Genomic DNA, 21,525 nt, shown 5'->3' on the forward strand with positions numbered 1-21,525 from the left:
AGATATAGTATATATGCTTATATATTATATATTTTTCCATTGGATCACACATGAAGCAAATTGTCCAATAAATTGATAAAGGGGTTATTTCTTTGTTCTTCAGTGGCAAATAGCCTATGTGCTATGATGTACCATTCTGAGAGACAAGCAGGCACTATGTCTTTACTGAGTCACTTAAATACTTTCACTTTTATGCTTCACCTCAGCTTTGTCCTGCTCTGACTTGTCATGTTTGATAACTTTGTTCGTTTGTGTCTAATCTCTGCCAATCTCGGACTTGTCCAAGTGCAATAGCAGCAGTTTGTGGAGTGTTAAGTTCTATGTACATGTATATCTTTCTGTAAAGCAGTTGACTTGGCGGTGTGGGTGGTTGTGATGGAAACGTTAAACTGCAAGCTTCTCGATCATCAAATTAAGCCTAGTTTTTCATATCCTTGAGCAGTTTTCTATGAACATGCATGACGTTTTTTCTGTACTCATCCCTCTGGCTAAATACTTTGCTCTATCTCTCTAACTTATTGGCATCTACTAATTTGTTCAAACAACATTAAAAACCAAATCTCCGAGCATCGTTTTCATCTCCCAGACTGCAGGGAGAAATACTGTCCTTTGTCTTGTTATTTTGCTAATTCAAATAAATTGCCTCATGTTTCTGTCAGCATAGTTTGTGATGGATGTTGACTTCAAGATATTTAATTGAGTTGTATATGCTCAGAAGAGCCATATTTTTCATAGTAGAGCTATGACTCACTTCAGAAAAACATGCAGTTTCCTCTATAAGAGATTACCATCATTTTCTTCCTCATATCATATTTTACAAGGCATCTTTTCAGCTTACATTTTATAAAATGTTCTTCAATCTCAAAGCCGTTCATTCTTTTTTTATGTGATGTTATTATAATCAATAGCTCTCTTCTATCACTTTAAAGCTAATATGTCTTATGTATACTCAAAAGTCATATTTTTTTAGTTCCATTTAGAAAAGACAACAAAAACACACCTGAAAGTTGGAATCCCCACTGGAAAAGGGGTCACCAATCAACTCTGAGTTCAGTAATCAAATGGCTGCCATGTAAGTAAAATATAGTCAGTTTAGCAGTTATAAACTATGTATTAGCCAAGCTGATATTTGCATTGAAATATGCCAGGGTTGCACAAAGTTTTGTACAATTACGACGCGTTTGTGTTCATCTATTGGACTAATCCAGTCAGAAGCCCATGATAACATAACTTTATTGTAGTGACAGGGCACACACCATTTGTCACCCATTGATTGAACCAGTGCACTGGCTGGGTGTGGATGGCACAGCATCTCCAATGAAGCATCATTTGGACCAGTTCTGATCCACAAAGAATTGTGTTTAATGAACTGGCAGGATAGGACAAATTCCAAGATGTGTGTGTGATTACTAGCGTAATACATTTCATTAGTAAATATTTGCAGTGGTTGATGAAATTATAAACTTAAACAGCTCTGACACATGACCTCTGACCTTGCTTTACTCTTCATTTCAGGGGTATTTTACTTCTATGAGACCTTATCACTTCTTCCTGATCCTGACGTTAAGGAATGCACTCACACAAAAGTAAACAAACTGGCTGCTAGGCATCCACTGCTTTGAGATTTACTTACATTCCTACAAATTTGTAATATTTTCACAAAATCTCGCTTTAAAAAAGCTTAACTATTTCTTTAATTTTGCATAATACAGACATTCAAGTAAAACTCTAACAAAAGTGACTTTGTATACTTTTATACAACAAATATAGTGTTGCATAATAATTCGGCATTATAATAAACATTTGCCAAAATGGTTGTAGATCTATGACTACAGACTGACAAAGACTTTTCAGAACCTTTAAGTAAGAGTGGCAACAGAAGAGCTAAAAGTGCTTAGATATAGTACTTGAAAAGTCCTAAGTGTTTAATATAATGGCAAATTGTGCAGTCAGTGCTGACAGTTTAAAACAGCTCCTTTTAAGGGGGATGTTTTGTGTTTAGATTGCCTTTGAGCAGTTAGAATTAGGATTATCTCCTGCCTTTGTTATCCTGGTATCATGTTAAGCGTCTCAGCTCTCTTTTTTGGGGGAAATTAAGCTGAAAACAAAACAAACAAAGGGAAGCGGGGCTGCGATTAAGTCAGGCATGTGTGTTTTTATGTGCGTGTTTTTATGTGTGTGTTTTTGTGTCGGTTTAAATTTTAGGATCAACTGCTCTCCATGGAAACATGTTGTTGTCAGGGCACCGAAGTAGCGGCACTGAGGGTAGAAAGGTGGGAGTTTCCTCGCATGCACATGTTTACGAGGCTGGAATGCAAGCAGACAAATGTGATTTAGCATTATAAGCCTGAAATCTAGAAGCAAACAGACAGGTGATGAGGCAGGAATACCAATCAATCCTTGTTACCTTAAAATGTGTTTTCTGCACCAATCGCAGAGAAGGTCAGCGCTGGACTCCGGCAATCTGCGGGTCAAGCCACTGATGTTATTGTCTCGACATTAGTCAGAACGCATTGAAGCTCCTGCAAAGTTAACGTGTCAGCTAATGCTCTACAACAACGAGCTGCATAAGTTTAGGTTTAATTTATTTATCACTCCCCCACTCCTGTTAGTGTGGATCAGTTTCGAGTTGTTGGCCCTGCAGCTCTGCTTTGCCTTGCTACAGTATTGATTCCCTGGGATTTCGAAATGCCCGCAGGACTGTAGATGAGGGCTGTGGTCAGTCGGTCCAATTAAAAACAAAAAGAGAAGGCGGAGAGATTGTGGAGGAGAGAAAGAGAAACACCTCCTGAAGGTCTTGTACCACACCCTGTTTGGCATGAAAAGGGACCCCCCTTTTCTCCCCAAGGCTCAGAAGGAGGAATGTTATTGAGTCAGAGCGGGGACTCTCACCCTCTTGTCTTTCATCACTCTGAGGTAATGTTAATTTTCCCCCATCCAAAACCCACCCACAGACCTATAGGGACATGACACAGCTGCGTGCAAGTTCAAAGTAAACCCAAATGCCGCTCTAATAAATGTGGAGATGATCTACTGACTGTGGGCACAGGCTGAAGGCAGTGAACTGCTGATAATGTGTTTTCTCTGTGGAGACAGACTGCCAGCAGGGTAGCCATAGTGAGGTAGGACTCTTGTGTCCACTGCCAAAACATCCCTCAATGGATGGATGGACGGATGGATGGATGGATGGATGGATGGAAGGAAAGACAGCTGTTTTTGTGTGTCCCCAGTCACTGTCACCTTCATGCAGAGCTCAGAACAATCCCATCATTATCTCTGCTTCTATGTTCTCACACATGACAGCATGGGGTCCTCTAAAGAGCAAGAAGCCAAAGAATTCGAAAGAGGAGAATTTGATGGGTTGATGGGAAAGAATCTGAATTCCGTCTGTCCCGAAACAGGATGTGGAGAACCCGAAATGTTCCTTAAATATCCCCGGCACAATCTGTGCCCTTTGTTCCACAGAGATAACATGTCTCTGTGAGAACGAAGGCACTGTCTGTGACTCACCCACATGAAGGAGTTTATTCATAGTTTGAGTGTGTGTCAATCCTGCAATGACAGTGTACGAGGGATAAGAAAGAATAGGTGGAGGGGGGTGTATGAAAAAAAAAAATATATAAAGATTGCTCAGACTCAGCTGAAGATGGTGGAGGCAGCAGGAGTGTGTGTGTGTGCGTGCAGTGGAGGGAGCTGATTGGGTGACAAAGAGAAACAGAGCAGGGAAACGGTTGCAGTCTGTTGTTTTCCAGTGGGTGTACTGCAGTAACACGGTAATCCTCATTAATATTTATCTGCCAGGCAAAGTGGAGAGAATGATTAGCTCGTGAGGGAGAGTTTGCGTACGTCCGTGCAAGCATTTTCCTGAGTGAACCCCCTTCTGGGCGTGCTTGTATTAAATTAAAGATTGAAACACATAAACTAGGTCATCTCTAACACTTAGGAGGCAAACAACTCCCAATTCTTCAAAGGTTTTATGTCATCATGGGTGTTTTTTCTTACTCAAATTGCTACAACATGCCACAGAACAACCCCCCCCCCCCCCCCCCCCCCCCCCCATCCCCCCGCTGTCATGTTTCTCTTCAGCTGCATTATGTCATCGATTTCCCTGCTTGCACCTCTAATACAATCACATTAAACAAGACTGATTGGAATTGAATTTCAGCCCTGGCTCCGTGTCACTTGCAATCTTTCTTTACTTGACAGCTAACACAGCGTGGGCTGAGAACAAACTTATAACAAATTAAACCTGCTCAAGCCGGAGCTGCGCTGTCGCAGATAAAAGAAAGACAACTGTTCTAGTGGATGTGTGCATCTCTGCTGATAATTTTCTGTGTAGGTGACCCATTTCCCTCCGCCGCTCTCCAGCATTCTCCCCCGTCTCTGACTCTCCTGCACTCCAGTATAACATGCATGAGTGAAGATCAGAGCAGGAAGAAGATTGAGAGATAGGGAGAGATGAGAGGGGCAGATTAAAGAGGCAAAGAGATGGAGAGAGAGAGAGAGCGGCAACGTAGGAGGCATGGGGAGATTACACAGTGAAAGTTAGCTCCTGGTTCTCCTGTGTCCTGTTTTTGTCAATGACCACAATTCATCATGAAAGCCTAGATGTCCCTGCTGTGAAACCCTGTACAATATGTTGCATGTTTTAAATACCATTCTGACCATTTAATTGAAAAGAAAATATATGTACTCAGGATTTTAAATTATTTTTCATTCAAACAAGAAATTTGTTTCTAATCAGAGAATATGTTGATAAAATTAACAAAAGTACTTCCAAGGACAAGAAAGCAAAAAAGCAACGGACCCATTAAATCCAAGTAATTTAATGCTTTTCTTTTAATGCCACTTTTTAACAGTGTTTCTTAAAGATAAAGTTAATTTCTGTCAGCCACAACACTGGGCCATTCTAAAGCCCCAAATAGTTGCCTTCTGCTCTTCATTTTGTTTCTATGGTCATAGTCAGCTGGCACACTGTCGCTTTAAGCCCCAGCCCTGTTTTGACCTTTCCCAGGATTCAGTAGGACACTGTAAACACATAGAATCATGGGAACAGAGCACTGTCATGCCTAAGCCCTTGTCTTCCTCCCCATCAGGGCAAATATTTACACCCTATTATAAATTATAGCAGCAAAGCATCTCTAGTCAAGGCCCACTTCATTTTGGAAAATTCACACCGTAGGGTTAGGTCACATTCCTAATAGGCTTCTCAAGACACTAGTGATGGTACAACAGAAAACAAGGCCCTAGGTGGTTAAATAAGAATATTAACTTTATAATTCTTTAAAATATACTGAAAAATATGAAGGAACCAAAAAAAAACATAATCTAAAGTTGTGTCTAACCTGGAATAATAAGATTATCAAAACCTCTATCTGGCTTTTAAACAACAGACAAGATACTAACTGTCTAATACAAAGATATTCAGACACCAGGTCAGCAGTCAAGGAGCAGCCGCTTTGATCTAAAACAATATTATGAATGACAGAGGTCCATAAAAGCTCACTAAAGCTATGCAGTCGGACTGGGTTTTATGAAAGAGCAAAAAATTACTTTATGTTACATTTAAAGTGAAATCTCTATTTATAAAATCTTTCCTATAATACTGTAGAAGAAGAGATAAAAATTATTATTTACTTGTCTTTTCTTTTTTTATTTTAAAGGTTACAGGTGAAATTAAAGATCCTACTGGCTTTCAGGACACAAATCCTGGGTTTGAACTCAGGTCTCAGTATTTCAGCCTTTTCACCACTCATAAAACAGTAACCGTTCATAATTCAAGACATATTTTTTTAGCTGCACCGTCAAGCCAGAGTTTACAACAGACTAGAAACAAATTTCACACATTATACAGGACCACCGATGTTCTGAGTGCAGATCGTATATTGGGGTTTGTCTTGCCTCCATGTGGCCATTGTTGCAAATTGGTGTGTGTAAGCAATTATAAGACTTCTAATTTCTGTCCCAGTAAACACAGTAATTATATAAGCCTTTTTCTCTTGGCTGAGATAATACACTTTCCTATTAAATAGGTCAGATGAGGATATTCAGTCCTGGGAATACTGACTAAGAGGGGGAAAAAACAAGTCCTTTTTATGTCGCAAACATCCTGACGAAACTCCCAGGGCTGTCAGAAGCAACATGTTCTTGTGTTTGAGACAGTATTATGTTGTTTGGGATTTTTTTCCATTCAGCCTGTGTGAAGGCTGAATGGTTATGTTAAAATTGTTATACTCTTAAACATTTAAAGTCCTCATAGATCTGTTGAAGTACTACAGCCTGAGCCGCTCTTGTTACACTAGCGCCATCATATGCCTGAGCAATGAGTTTCTCCTTGCCATCATTGAAAAACGATTATTCAGACGTTCCAAAAGCATGGTATCTATTAAATCACACATTGCACTTGCAAGAAAGAAAAATGGTCTTGGACTCCAGGCTGCAAATCAAAATATCTTAACACATAGACCAGCTGTGTCTGTATTGAAGCATCAGTGGTCTGTCTCATCAGCTTGAATGGCGACACATATGGCAGTATGGAGCTCATTCGATATATGTCCCCTGCTGACCACCATCATGCACTCCAGCAGCTCATTCTGCACAGTTTTGACATGCCATTAAAAACAGCAGCAGTTTCCATGGTGCTCCTCAAATACGTCACCTACTGAGGCTAGAAAATCCACAGAAAACACCAGGATTGTTTGAAGCCTTCATCTGCATCTTTTTATTGCACACAAACACTCCACAGAACTTCACAAGGCTTATAAGATGGGCAAGAAAGTGACACTTTCATCTCACCTGATCATTCTGCTGCCAAGGTGCTAGCCTGTAACTTTAATCCAACAATGTGGGCACATTTACCTGCCCAAATTTGAAAATTTTCACACAACTGTCCATGTGGATCTTGGATGACCAATCACTCTACACCCTTTTGAAAAGGTGGTCCATATTGGTGGCTCTTTCAGTTCTCCAGACTGTGTTATCTGCGTTACCATCAGAGTAAAACAAAATTCATGCTTAAGGCACTTACAACTTCACAGTTTACCAGTCATAGCAACTCTGTGAAAATCCTTGAAAATATTCCCTTGGTGAAGAAACTGTTTAATATTTAATTTTGGTCTTGGTTTTCTTCATCGCCAAAACGATAAAATCAAAATTTGTTTGATAATACGATTGAGTTTCTCCAAGCATCAGCAAGATTGACATTAAACGTGATTATGTGCACAATTACTGTTTAGATGTAACTGCTTGATATGTATGACATAATTATGTGGGAAGAGGTCGCCCTCTGGAACCTAAAAGTAATGTGTTTCTGTGTTTGAAAGGTGACCATAAATTTCATTAAAGTCATTCATAAGGTCTGGGGTGATGAGGACTTTGACCTCTGTTGTCCATAAAGGTCGGGACTTTACAGCATAGTGTGTTACACTGAGTGGACAATGACACTCCTCTTGAGTTGCTTGTTGCCCAGTGAACGAACCACGCATGCATAAAATCCTAATAGAACACTCTAATACTTGTAGTAGTAACGCAAAACATTATCAAAAAGATTAAATAATGTGGATACTTTTTCAAAAACACTGTATGTCTGAGCTTGAAAATTTGTGAGTCCACATGCAAATGTGTGTCGCCATTGTAGTCCGAGAATGATGAACAAACGGTTATTGTCCAGTTGGAGCAGGTGTGTGAGAGGTGTTCAGCTTGTAAGCACATCCCTCTCTTCTGGAAAACAAACACCGTGAGAGAGAAAGTGAGAGGACTGCTTGCTCTCTGCAGTTTGACGGAGTGCATATCACTTTAAAACCAAGTGCCCGTCAGAGAAAAACTGAGCGAGGAGCTGCACTTCCTTAGTGGGAATGTTTGTGTTTGAGGCCAACAGGCAAAAGCTGCTTTGCTTCAGTTTAAGGAAGAAAGAAGAGGAAAAAGGAGAGAGACAGCAATGGCCACTAACTGTGTGAGACTGGGACAGTGGGAATAACTGGGTTTGACCTTCAGGACACATCAAATAATTCCCAGGGAGACGGAAGACCAAGAAGGACAGAGATGACAAGTAACTTTGTTTACAGGGTGGATGGAAATATTATCTACTGGAGTTAAATGGCACCAGGAGGACACTGAAAACTGCTGTTACACTTATTTCATTGCCTGGTCCTCAGTGTATTTTACTTTGAGTTGTTCACCTGAGAAAATAAAGCTCCGACATCTGGATTCCTCTATGCCATAAACTCATCGTGTCATAAATGTCGCAGCGTTAGTTTGATAATGGAGGCTGTTTTATTAGGTCTAGACGACATGGTCTGTACGCGTCGAGGTCTGCTGCGGACTCTCACCTCCACAGCTGTCCAGCGAGTTTGTGTGCATGCCAGGAATCTTCCAGGGCCCCTGCATCTATTTCATGCACACAGATGTGTTTCAAGACCTCTTTACCAGGTAAATACCTCCAATACACAAGCAACATGGGCTTCTTCATGGTTTCAAGCTGGCATCTTTCAGTACCCATCCACTGCCAATACATTTTTAATCAGTTTTCTCTTGGGAAGTGGTAAAATAACTATTACATTTGCTTCAGTGGCACCTGGAAAACAAACTATTATTAATACATTTGTCATTCTTGAGTGTCAATACTTGAGACCGAAGAAAACAGCAACAGAGGAATCAGAAAACTGAAGGCTAAATTTATTCTGCAAGAAATAGGAACTTGAAGAAATCAAACTTGGTTTGACTGAAGGTCAGACCAGGGTTAGAATTGTTTTACTTGTGTTCATCTGCAACCCCAGAATCAGCTTTTGCTTTGCAAATACTGTCTGTAGAGTTCTTTTGTTGTTTGGCTACCAGGAAGTTGTATTGCCAGGCTCTTCATAATGGAGCTTGTAACCAAGCTGTTAACCTTGAATGTGCAACTATGGTTGTTAAAAAGGTAGATACTTAACAGTTGCATGGTTTTCTTGCCCGAAGTTATTTTCCCCCCTGAAAACTTTGGATTCTTATTTTGCCTGTTTTCCTAAGTTTCTTCATAGCTTTTTAATTATTCTAATTTCATTTTTTGGAGTGACAATGTTTCTTAGTTCTTAGTTTTTTCAAGCTATGATTCAGCAAAATGGTTGATCAGCATTCACTTCAGCATGATCAGATCGGTACTTGCTGCTTTCATGGAGCAATTAGTATTCCCTGGGCATCCCAGCTTGCCCTCTATGCAGATGGCACCACTAGAACAAACCCAGCAGACTGAGAAAGAGGCACTCTCTGGGTCTGTGTGAGGACAAGATTGCACTGCTTTGGTCAGTCAGGTCATTAGAACAGAAGGTTTAACCAGACATCTCAATACACTGTGTATAAAAATACATATTTTTTTCCACTGCCTGACATCGAATCATACCAACTCTATTAAACTCTAGGTCAGTTAGAATTACTTAAATTATTTCTTTTCAGTAAATGCAAGAATAATAGAAGATTTTTCTCTTATTCAATTCATTTGCTTGGTCTTTGAAGGAGTTTCTTGTATGACTTGGGTCAAACATTTTGGACATCAATGCAGGTATGCAGGCCTACGTTTCTTTACATGTTTTCTTTGGAACTGGGCTTGGTCATGGCTACTCAAAAACACTGATTTGTGTGCCAGTGCCTCCTGTAGCAAAACATCCACACAACAGGATTCTGTCACCCCTATATTTCACAGTTGGTTAGATGTGCTCAGGCTCGGGAGCTTGTGCCTTACATTTCCAAATCTTGCAATTGTAATTTCCTCCAATTATTTTAATCTTAGTTCTGTCAGACCACAGGACATTTCTTTGAAAGTCTTTGTCTTCCTTGCTGAGTGACTTTTCAGTCCACGTTAGTACAGGACATGCTTACAAAAAACTGAAGTTGAACCTAATTTAATGTCAAACAGTGAGGAAAAAAATTGATTCTGTGCAGTGTTTGTACATATCTGGTTTCAACTGTACATGCACTCTAAGATAAACACACTCACACATACACATGCACCCCTGCCATGTGGGCTTTCCTGCTTTTTTTTTCTATGCATTCTTCTTTGAGGAGTAGCTGAGTTGTACTGACTTTTGCGTTAAAATGTGGTCCGATGTAGCTCCTTAGACTAAGCATCCTGAGGGAGGAGAACACAATCAGAGGAAGCTGCAATTATTTTAAACATCATCCTTAGTTAACACCCCCTCCTACTTTAGAGACACAGCCAATCAGTTTCCAGCTGCTCTTTTTGGAGTAATTCCACTGAAGCGTTTTGACAAGTTACCCGCCTTTAATACAGAGAGATATATTCCAAGGTGGAGCGATTAATAGTGAAGACAGTTGCGTAGTTAGAGCAGGAGGGGGTCAATGTGTCAGGAAACAGGATGGAGATTCTCCTGCCTTCTATATAACAGTTAATGAGAAACACAGCCTTACAAAATCAAGACACACAGGAGAGAAAGACTGACATAAACTGAGAGGAGTTTAACTTTGTCAACATATTTTGTCAATTTTCACTCTCTGTCTTCTTCTCTTGCTCCTTTGAAGTGAACAAAGTCTTTCCATATTTGTCGTAATTCCTCCCAAAAACAAACTTTCTGTTTTTCCTTCCTAAATTCTTTCACTTTTTTAGTCCAGACTTCCACAAAAATCTATCTCCGGCATCCAAGTAGCCCAATCCATGTCCCTGGTCAAGATATTTTACAACACCTAAGGGTGTGCTTTACACCTGCAGTGCTTTGCATCTTTGTGTGAAGCAGCATCCCGTGTGATGAAGCTGCAGTGCTACACCAACCAGCAGATTTGTATCATTTGTAAAATGTTATTTGTTTGCACAGACATGCACTTATTTCCCTTTTGAGAGCCCAGCAGTGTGTTTACACTTTCATACATCAGGCTGAGTAATATTGACTCAACAGCCTCCAGTCACACATTTTCCTCTTGTGTTGTGACCCTGTAAAGAGGGTTAGAACCAGCAGGCATGTCAGGATGGTGCTCTGCTGTGCTGTGTTAGACAATGTCTCTAGGTACTTATCATTTCTCGTGTTGTTTGGACTCATACTGATCTCAGCTGTGTGCATTGTATCTGTCCTTTGTCTCGCCCGCTCCCCTCCTCGCAACGCCCCCCCAAAGGAAGGATATCCTGCAAGCAGCAAGTGCAAGAACTATAACAAACACAGGTGGTTGGGCTTCCTTTGACTTGCAAGGATCATATTTGCAGTGTCTGGCAAAAGTATTCATATCCGTTAATACATTTTGTCAGGTTGCATGCGCAAACCTCTGTGTATTCTATTCAGTTTTTGAGACAGAGCAACACAACGTAGGGCATAATTTTAAAATGGAAGAAGAACGATACAAAGCTTTATTTTTTATGGTTATACATTGGACCCTTTATACTGATACACCTAACAATGTATCAGTATTATTGTAAAGGGGGACAATGAGCTAAAGTTCTTCTTTGTATAATAACCTTTTCTGTGAAGGCATCAGACATTTCTTAAAAAAACGTTAGTGAACAAACAGTACCAGCATGCACAAGCTTTGAACATTACATGAAGTACAGTTTAATTCTGAAATCTGAAGCGTATGCAACAGCAGAAAACCTGCCAAGACCTGAATTGTGGACAGGAAAACTATTTATCCTCCACTCCACAAACCTGACCCCATGAAAAAGTTGCTATTGTTGAAATAAAGCCATAATAAGTCCTGTTTGCAATGTGCCATAAGGAATAATGGGGATACAGCAAAGCATGCTGAAGAGAGTGATCTGGTCAGATAAAACCACAATTAAACTTTTTTGACCCACATGCATGGTGGTGGCAGCATTATGCCTTTAGGATAATTGTGTTCATCATGGACAAAGAAGTTGAACAAGGTGGTATGAAGATAAATGGATAATTGTACAAGCTGCAATTTTAACAACATACAGACACATGGTTTAGATCAATAGAGTGGTCCAGTCAAATGTCAGACCTAAACATAACTTGTGCTAAGACTAGACAATTAATGGTAACAAATGCTCCTCCAGTCTGACAGAGCTTGAGCTATTTTGCAAAGTAGAATTGCAAATCAATTCAAACTGGTGAAATACTTGCAGCTGCAATTGACTCTATGCAAAACATGAAAAACAATGTGGGATTTTTTTTCCCCATTTGACAGTTATATACTTTTGTGTTGGTCTAAAACATAAAACATGAAGCTTAAATAGATGGAAAAAGTGTGAATAACTTTGTAAGGTGTCGTACCTCAACATGTTATCTTCCAGCTTACATGACATCTGTATTATTTTGTTCTTAATAAATTGAAGTGACGTGAACAAACTCTAGAGGGTTCATCATCCCGTTTTTTAAACTCAACAAGGTAAACATCCTACTTACACTCATTTATTTCCTGTCACAACAATTACTATTAAGAGCAGCTGGCAGGAAGCTGGTTCTCCTAGAGGCCAAACAACAATCTTTGAGCCTATCTGTTTCCTAGCAATGGTACCCCAGTGAAAAGTTTTATACATATTTAAAGTCTCAAATCATATCCCACTGATCATGCATATTCATTATTCCCTGCCACTTGCTTGTAGGCTGGCCTGCATGACGTGCACACTGAAAAGCAGGCCAGTTAACTCCCACTGAACTCATCTGGTCTGGTTTCCTGTGAGAACAGCTCTGTCATAAATCATATTCCTTATCCCACTGATGTGTGCCACTACAATACAAACCAGACACAAACAGACACTAAGCATCTGAGTTGCTCAATTTTTCTTCTGTCATGGTCTCAGCTCACTTGTAGCTGTTCAATTAAGTCCTTTGTTTTGTGGTCTGGTGAGCTCTGGGCTCTCAGTCAAACCACGGTGGGTTTTTCTCTAAGCAAGTGGATTTCTTTAATGTTGGGTGGTTGTCAGCAACCTTTATTCCGTTACTTTTATATAGTCCATCTGCCTCTCATGTTCACTTTATCATTCCTTTGTTCTCATATTCCACTGAAGCAACAGCCAATAAATACCCTAGTGAGAGGTAAGTAAATACCCAGAATGGGGGAATCTGTGTTAATTCCCAGCTTTCCTCTGTTTTTTTCCATGCTTCCCATCCAAGTAACTGTTGGACGAAGAATGACATTGAACTTGTGACTTCCTACTGAGGCATTTTGATCGTTACTGCCGTCTCCCAGCAGTCTTTACTCACTCTGCCAGAGTCATGATCTGAATGTGAGAATTTTTTTTTTCCCAGAACCAGCAGTGGGAACTTTTCAAAAGGGAGGCCATTTTCCCCAAATTTTCCCTCTGCTTTGTTTATTTTATCTACAATTTTCTAATTTGTTGGCAACTACCTTGAGGCATGTTTGTGTTTGATATCCTTTCACACACAGACACATACATGCCTGAAGCCCAGCTGATGGTTAAAGCCGTTCACAGTGTTCCCCCGGGGATACGGCTCTATTTGCATAGTTTGTCTGGAAAATATTTCCGCTGGTCCATTCCCAGATTTATCACATGTTTAGTGTGTAAATGTAATTGTGAGAGATAGTGTGTGAAATTGAAGCCAAGGTTTACTGGCATCTGAAAACAGGGTAAAGAAAATGTCTCCTGTGGAGATCAAAAGCTAAATTGTGCACTTTACTTTTTACAGGCCACTCAACAAATCATAAATTGTGATCAAACATTAATCTTTCATACATATTTTGTTGATATAAACTTGTTTTATAAATAGCCTGCCGATTTACAGCAGTCTCAGCATTTTAAATATTAAAGCAGCAGCAGCCCTTCAGTATAAATAGCTCACTGAGTCAACATAGTGGCTTCGTACTGTAAGCTTCTTAGTCATTCCAGACTCTTAATTTCTCTGGCGATGTGACAGTTTGTCAGATTGCTTGATGAGATGGCAACTTGTTTGATTAATTGCATGCTCATGCACTTAAATCCATGTTGTGTGACCAGAATCACTCTCCTCATTCTCTAAGTTTACTTTCTTTCTACAAATACCTTCAAAATTTTACATAAGAATACTCTATTATGACTATGTGTGAGATGTTTTTGAGTATCATTCAAATTTATTCGAAGTAGAAAACCGCAAGAAATTACATTTGCACAATGAGTGCAGTCTACACATACTGCAATGTGCTTTTGCTGGAATGGCATACAACCAGAATTTACGGAGCATCCAAATTTCCCATTTGTCTCTGCTTAACTTGAACTAGTCCCATACTTTCAACCACTAAAATAAACATGTGTAACCTTGCTCGTTTATTAGTGAATCAGACTTTTTGTGTGCCGTGTTTGTTTTGAATCTGCTGTTTAAACAGGGATGACCAATGACTGGTGTCAAATTTGGCTGACCTTTGCGGTGAGCACTGAACCTCTTGCAGACTGCAGCCAGAAACCATGTTTGTTTCTGGTCACATTTTAAGATGATTTATTTGATTCACTGTAAACCAGGTTAACATTGAGCAGCCTAGATGGTATATCTGGCAGGCACCCGTTTAAACCTTCTAAGTGTTTCTCAATCTTAGCCAAAGTGAATATAATATGAGGTTTCTTGAGGGTAGTCGTCTCCTGTTGAATGATCGGATAGATTTAACTATGGCATTATTTGTGGGGATGTAAGAGCTTACAATGTTTTAAGTTCAGAGGTTAGGGACTCGGTGTAGAATGGTAATCCCAGAGGATTACCACAGGAATCTGGTAAATATCTGAGGAAATCCCTCTGAGGGACTCCCAGGATCCTTTATTTCCATTGATATCATGTCCTCCAATGTTGGGTCTATGTGTGTTTGCCAAGTAGAAGTTTGATCAGCTTTAAAAGATTGGGCAGCAAATTTTGGTACAACATCTATAGGTCAGAAAAACACAATATGTACATGTACACACTTGTCAAAACCTATGTAAGTTAAACATTTATTCATAATTTTAAGCTTTAAATAAACACAGTTTGAAAAATGACAATCTGAAATGCCACTACTTGCATAAGAATAGAAAAAAGTCAACCCCCTTCACATCTGTGACTGTGATTGATGGATTGTGTGTTTTTATTTACTGAGTTGACAGTTTCTACCTATACCTTCAGACTCTGGCTCTACTTGAGGCCAAATGGCCAAATGGAAGATATTTAATACCCTTACTGGTGACGGGATTCCCCTTAGACTGGAGAAATTGCGCCCACACTCGCACAGAGAACACACACAGCTGCCAAAGGGCTCTCCCTGCAGATGAGCCGGGTCATTTTTCATTACCCCACCTCAAAGGAATCAGGCGTGCAGAAATGGAGCTCAGCTGCAACGAGCCCACACTATGGATTGATAAATCTTGCCTGCAGAGCGCTGTGGAGAGGATAACAGTTCCTTTTGGCTCCACTGTTTGTCAATACTTCAAAATATATGCTGGAGGAAGAAGAAGGAATGTCTCAGTCTGCACTCTGCTCACTTTGTCACATCAGATCTCTCATCACCAGATGCTTTTTAATATTACTATTATTTATGTTCCCTCTATATGTCTGCCTACTTTATCTTCAGTTTTTTTTTCCTCTTTTGTTCTCTTTTACCCTCCTCAGACACTCCCCCTGTGAATTTCTTGCCTCTTTGTTTTATTGCTGAAACCTGCATTTGTGTGGAGTAGGTGGAATGATCAGAAGGAGGTTTTTTTTATGTACTTTCAAGTGTTTATCGACATTCTAATCTAGACCAAGATTCTCTTTGCTATCCTGGGATTGTAATACTGTCATGAGCTTCTTTGTATTATATTGTGAGGGAATACTTTTCTGGGTATCTTACTTCTACTTTTGTGTTACAGTGCCTCCTCCTGCAAGTGTCCTACATTTCTGGCACAGTGTGCATGCAGAGTTGGCTGGGCCTTCTAAAACATTGCCATGACAACTTTTGTTTGCCTTTGGGGGAGAGGCTGGCACTCGGTATATTTGAACACCCCAGTGTGGATGGACTGATAGGTACTGTTGTTTGTAAATTCAGTGATTTCTATGTGACCCAGTGAAAGTAAGATTCTTTGAAAGCATAAAAATGTAATAAGAGTTAAAGTTTAAAAATGCTGTACACAGTCAGTGCATTGAGCAGTTTGGGCTTTTAATTATTCTAGTCATATGTGTAAATTAAGATACCATATTCAATATTTTTGTTGTTTTATGGAAAATTATTCACATACTTACAGTATGTCTTTTATGTTTTATTTTTGACAACAAAAATTATGTAATGTCTATGACACAACAAAAATTAACCTATATATTTCTTCTTTGAAGAACTTGGTACATATCCTACACCTTAATGGCCAACATTACCTTCTTTGGATGAAATAACTTGATTGTTATTTCAATGAAGTAGTGGAGTGCATTAAAACTGTGACAGACAATTTAGATAATGTCTACAATGATTGTTCACCATCTAGCGGTCACTAACATCAGTCTTAAGGAAAGCTTGACACAGCCCTCACTTTTAGCTGTGAGATGTTTGAGGGGTTTCTTGCATGTCACCGGTAAGGTTCAATCAAATTGGGTCAGTTCCGGAGCGCTAGCATATTCCTCTGTGAATATCTAATTACTACCACCCACATACATGCATATATACATTTAATCACACATGATGACAAAATCAGCCAAGAACAAAGAGTGCCAGGATATTTTTTGCCTGTGCTTTTCTGCTATTTAGACCCCAGGGTACATGTTTAATTGGGTAGTGGAATGCATTAAAACTGTGACAGACAATTTAGATAGGAGTATGCAGACAGTTTTATTTATTATTCAACAAGATAAATGAGTAGAGTGCTTGGTATTCTATTCAGTCAAAAGGTTGAAAATAGAGGCTATCAGCTTGACTGCTCAACTTCAGTCAGTGCCCTTGAGTTTATGCCACAGGCTTTGTGTCCAACTTTGAGGGTGCAAGTGTGGGAGTAAGTCTATGTTGATATATGAAAACAAGCTAATACAGAAAATATTTCAGTTAAGCAGAGGTCAAGAAGGAAGATTGTCCTAAACTTTTTCGTCTATCCTAAGAGAAAAGCATAGACATTTTACTCATTTATGTGTGACAATCAAAGATAGTCTACATCACCATGTCTCTGTGCATGCATTGCCGGTGGCATCAGTGAACACCGGGCCACTCAGATCTACAGTGATTTCTCCCTGTATAAATTATAAATGAAGAGAGGAGGTGTAGGGGTAAGATATCCTTCCCCTGTGAACGGCTCAAACAGCCAGTCTACATCCTTGCAGATCAGCCCCAATAATCACTGAAGACTGTGTTTCATTTAGATAAAAGTCCAGAGTACATGACATCACTGGTACAAGCTCGTCACAAAACACTGTGCTCACCTCATTAGTCTGTCTGGAGTGTGTTCACCCCTGCCACCTCAGCATCACTTCAGTACCCTCTCTCGGGTTCCCAGGTCTGCTCAGATCTATTTAATCAAAAACACAGAGGATGGAGAATATATTATGATAGGAATGCCTATGTAGGCATTTAAAGAATGTGTAAGAGAAGGGACGAGATCAGGAGACAAAGTAACATCAAAACATGACATGTTCTCATGAAAATATAATTAAATTGAAAGAGACATTGGTGGTGCTCATGTGCAGATCCTTGAAATTACAACAAGCTGCAGAGTCTGTATGTGCACCAAAGTGATTATTTTCACTTAGATGGACGCACTGTGGCGCTGTGTCATTAACGCTGTGCTCATGAAAGGCTTTTATAGACTTGGATATCATCACAGGAGACGTATGCTGTGGACTTGTCTGAATTTTTTTCTTCTCTATTTTAAAAATAAATCCAGGCACTGCATGAGTGTTTGTGCACATCTATGTGACCCAGCATTTGTCTTACATTAGTGAAAGCAACAGAAACCATAGTCAAAACAAGATTATGGAGCAGATAAAGAATAAAATAGAGCTTGTGTAGACATGAAAACACTCATGGTACAAGTGTGACCTTTAACAGACTTTTTTATGGAAGTGGTATAGTCATTACAGTAGGATGTTCTATTTCGACAACTAGAAAAGTCTTGTCATGTTTTACGCAGACAACATAGTTATCTGAATCTAAAAACACCACAATTCAGTGAGCACTTAATTAGGAGCTGTTATTTAAGAGCTTAATTAAATGGCATGAATAAACCTTATGACTTAGCTGTATCCCACCAATGCATATGAACTAACTCAGCAAAGATTTTTATACAAATTGCAAACTATTTTCTAAACCTTTCTTCTTGAGCAAACTGTTGGTTATGGCTATTCTAAATGCTTAAAGTCTAAAGGCCTTCTCACCAATAATAGAAATTGTATTGCTAAGGTTGACTGGTTGGTCAGTAGCTCAGAAGTGTAGGCTTTACCAAGCTGTGTTTACCTCAGTGTTATTCTGTGTGGAAGTTGTTTCCACAGGAAGAAAACTGTAACCATAAGCACTTCTCGGGTACCACCAGTTAAAGTCAAATAATAACTTGTTTATTTGTTATTTCGTACATAGGCAGCTCTGGGTGTATCAAATCTGAAAAGGAAACTTTATGCTTTGGGGGAATAAAATATGTTTTCAACCTCTGTCAATTAAAGGAGATGATAGGTTAGGAAAAGTTGCCAACTTCATTAAAATTTCTAAATGAAGGAGTGAATTTTGCAGGTAATTTATATGGAAACTGCTTTTAAAAGTTCATAAAATCATAAAGATCTCAATTCACAGCAGTGTGGCCAGAGAAGAACATGATCTCTGCTAAGTGATAGCTTTTAATGAAAAATTATAATTAGCTCATATTTCATATCAGCAGGTCAAAACTTCCCAAAAATTGAAGATCAGTAAACATTGCATCTGATAGGTTGGTAGTTTAGGGTCTTCTGGTTTCAAATGGCTTGAAAATATGGACCAAACAAAATCCACCGTACAAGGTGACTTCATATACCATGCTGGAAACTTCAACATTTTACAGCAGTATCCTCAGTGAAAGTGTCTGGGTAGTATTTTAAAAGGGATAATCATCTCCATCTGTCAGTTTCACTCAGTGTTGTGATTCTATGTAAAAGCTGTTGTGGGGGGTTGTGGTCGAAGTCTGGGAATGGAGGTTTGTTGTAAAATGAGAACAAAGCAGAGCTGAATACAGAAATATCTCCAGTTTGTTTGAAGAGCCAGTATGTTTCTGATTTTCAAAATGGGGCTAACTGGAACCATATTTCTGTCCAAAGGACACTCATGGGTAAGGAAGGGTGGAGTGCAGAGACACATACACATGCATGAATGTGCACACTTGAACAAACAAAACAGATCTATCCCGGTCAGTCGTTTCTCCAGACATTCCTGGCTGCCTTTCCATGACCCTCCCTGCTCCATTGCACTATGCCACCTCCCAAAATGCAACGTAAATAAGGCAAGGTTTTCAAGCTCGTCTTTTATTATTGTCATTATTATTATTAGATCCCATTGAATTGTCTTGTGCTTTTATGTATCTTCTATTTTAATCTCACCTGCAGCACACTGGTTGTGGGCGCTGTACCATTAATAGCACTGACAAGCCTCTTCGACTCTAGAAATCTCATTGTCATAAATTACATCACGAGTCTGTGTTTCAAACTGTGGTCGCTTCGGAGTGTGACGAGCTCAAATCTGTTTATTTGGCCTCCATAAATATGGAGGGAAAGCAGACAATTGAAGGCAGAGCAACTCGGAGAGCAAACAAGTGTGTCAGTCTCAGCTGCCTACCGCAGCGTCCCACAGACAGGGTTCGAAGGGATTCCTCATACTGCCTCAATTAACCGTTCTGTTGTGTTTATATTATGCTTCACCGTTAGAAGTTAACTTTTCGAAGAAAGATCATAAGCCGTATTGACCCACCACGACTGTTATGTGCGCCCATTGTTAATACCAGCTCACCATTCAGATCTTTCCACTCTGGACACAATCTTCTGTAGAAATATACCAGATCAGCACCTCATTACAACCACTATCTAGCTAAAAATAGAAGTCCACTGGCTCCATAACAAAAGTCAGTCTCAACTGTTAGTCATTCACCCTAATACTGCCTGCAGGTCCTGGAAAAGGCAGGCAGGGAATAATAAGGGTAGAGGTTTAAACACTGAAAAGATTGGATTCACAAAATCAGAAGCCTTTTTTACAGTTCGTCCACCCATGCCTTTCTTTCCTCCTTGTTATAGTTGCTGAATTTGCCTCCTCTCACTCAGACTCCAACTCTTATCCATTTCAAACAGGAAGTACTATCCATCAGCTCACTGTCCTCACAAGCCTTGTCCCATTTCCCCACAGAGAACTTTTCCTTCATTTCCCCCCCATCTTTCTTCATTTAACAACTGGGTCCTTGTCAAATAAAACCGAGGAAGCCACCAATAAAAGTGGAGATATGCATTTAGTTGGAGAATGAAAAAGAGAAGCCGGTGTTTATATTAAAGCCAAAGAAAGAGTCATCTGGAGATGTTTAACTTGGACAGGCCAGTTTCCGGTGTCTGGAGCAGGCCAAAAATATCCCGAAACAGCGAAATCCATCAAAGGGGGGTGAGAGGATACTCCTCCTCATTTCTCATGTGACCCGTTACATTTAGCAAACTAAGCTGAAATTTGGGATTGCAGAACGCTCTATGGCAGAAACAGCATGCCAAGAACATTAAATTTAACTGTGCCTTGTTGCTTAACGTCAGAGAAGAAAACATTTCTGGCTGAAGATTAAGTTCAAATTTCAGACATGTTGCAACTTTATTTGGCTGAAATGAATGAGTCTGAGAAGGCAAACAAATAAACTGGTCTCTGATGCTGCATGCTTTACATATGGCCTTAGCACTATTTTCGTAAGGCAATGACATTTTCATATATGAAAAAGACTTCTCGAGTTATTCAGACAAGCTTGTGTAGTCTTACAGGTTTAAACTTGTTTCTACCCTACACATTTCTATTTATTTGTCATACCATAAAACTGGTTGTATTTTGGCATTTTACCGTCTTGTGGTTTCAACGGCTCCTGCACAGCTGTGTAAGGGGAAAACAAGTGCCCAATTTAGGCTACAGAAAAAAAAGAAGAAAAAAAATCTCAGACTAACGGCTGCAGTGGGATGAAGGCCACTATTTAGCTCTAACCTGAGAGCAGGATTTGTGTTTTGGTGTAGACAGGAAAAAATGAGGTTGAATTCTCAGCCAGTGCAGATGCAGAGTGTGTGCATCGTAAACAACTCTGATCCAGAGGCTGTTTTTGAAATGGGCAACAAGGTTCACCTTAAAGGACACCGTTTTACTGAGAATGGCACAAGTGCTAATAAGTTAGCTATCAGATGCAAGGCTAGGTTCACCCCATAGTTGTACACAATATTGCTGCTGATGTTAGTGTCTGAGGTGTGTTTCCTTTTTGGCAGTAAATTAAACTTTATTTTGCAGTTTTTTCAGGGTTTTTTTTTTTTTTATCTATATATTTTTGATTTTCCAAGGAGATGCAGGGGAGTGTCAGGACTGAATTTGATCTAGTACGTTATATAATCAATTATACTCATTTTGCCCATAGGGATTTTAGCCCATTCTGTATTTTCTATTGGGGTTAAGAACATTTTTAAAATATTATTTTCAATTAATTATATGCAATTAGCAATG

General features: G+C 39.5%; 1 protein-coding gene across 5 annotated transcripts in view; it reads left to right on the plus strand.

The window, feature by feature from the left end:
* frmd4a (FERM domain containing 4A) overlaps positions 1 to 21,525 on the plus strand; it is a 115,153-nt gene that overhangs the window by 46,430 nt on the left and 47,198 nt on the right. Inside the window, exon 1 of one of the 5 annotated variants that reach the window (XM_032584221.1) lies at positions 8,409 to 8,427. The exons of the other annotated variants lie outside the window; for them this stretch is intronic. The gene's annotated coding sequence lies outside the window, so the exon portion shown is untranslated. Of the gene's footprint in view, positions 1 to 8,408; positions 8,428 to 21,525 lie in introns of those variants that run through there. 5 annotated transcript variants of the gene reach the window in all.

The sequence above is a fragment of the Xiphophorus hellerii genome, chromosome 2 (assembly GCF_003331165.1).
Source record: "Xiphophorus hellerii strain 12219 chromosome 2, Xiphophorus_hellerii-4.1, whole genome shotgun sequence".
In the NCBI taxonomy this organism is placed as follows: domain Eukaryota; kingdom Metazoa; phylum Chordata; class Actinopteri; order Cyprinodontiformes; family Poeciliidae; genus Xiphophorus; species Xiphophorus hellerii.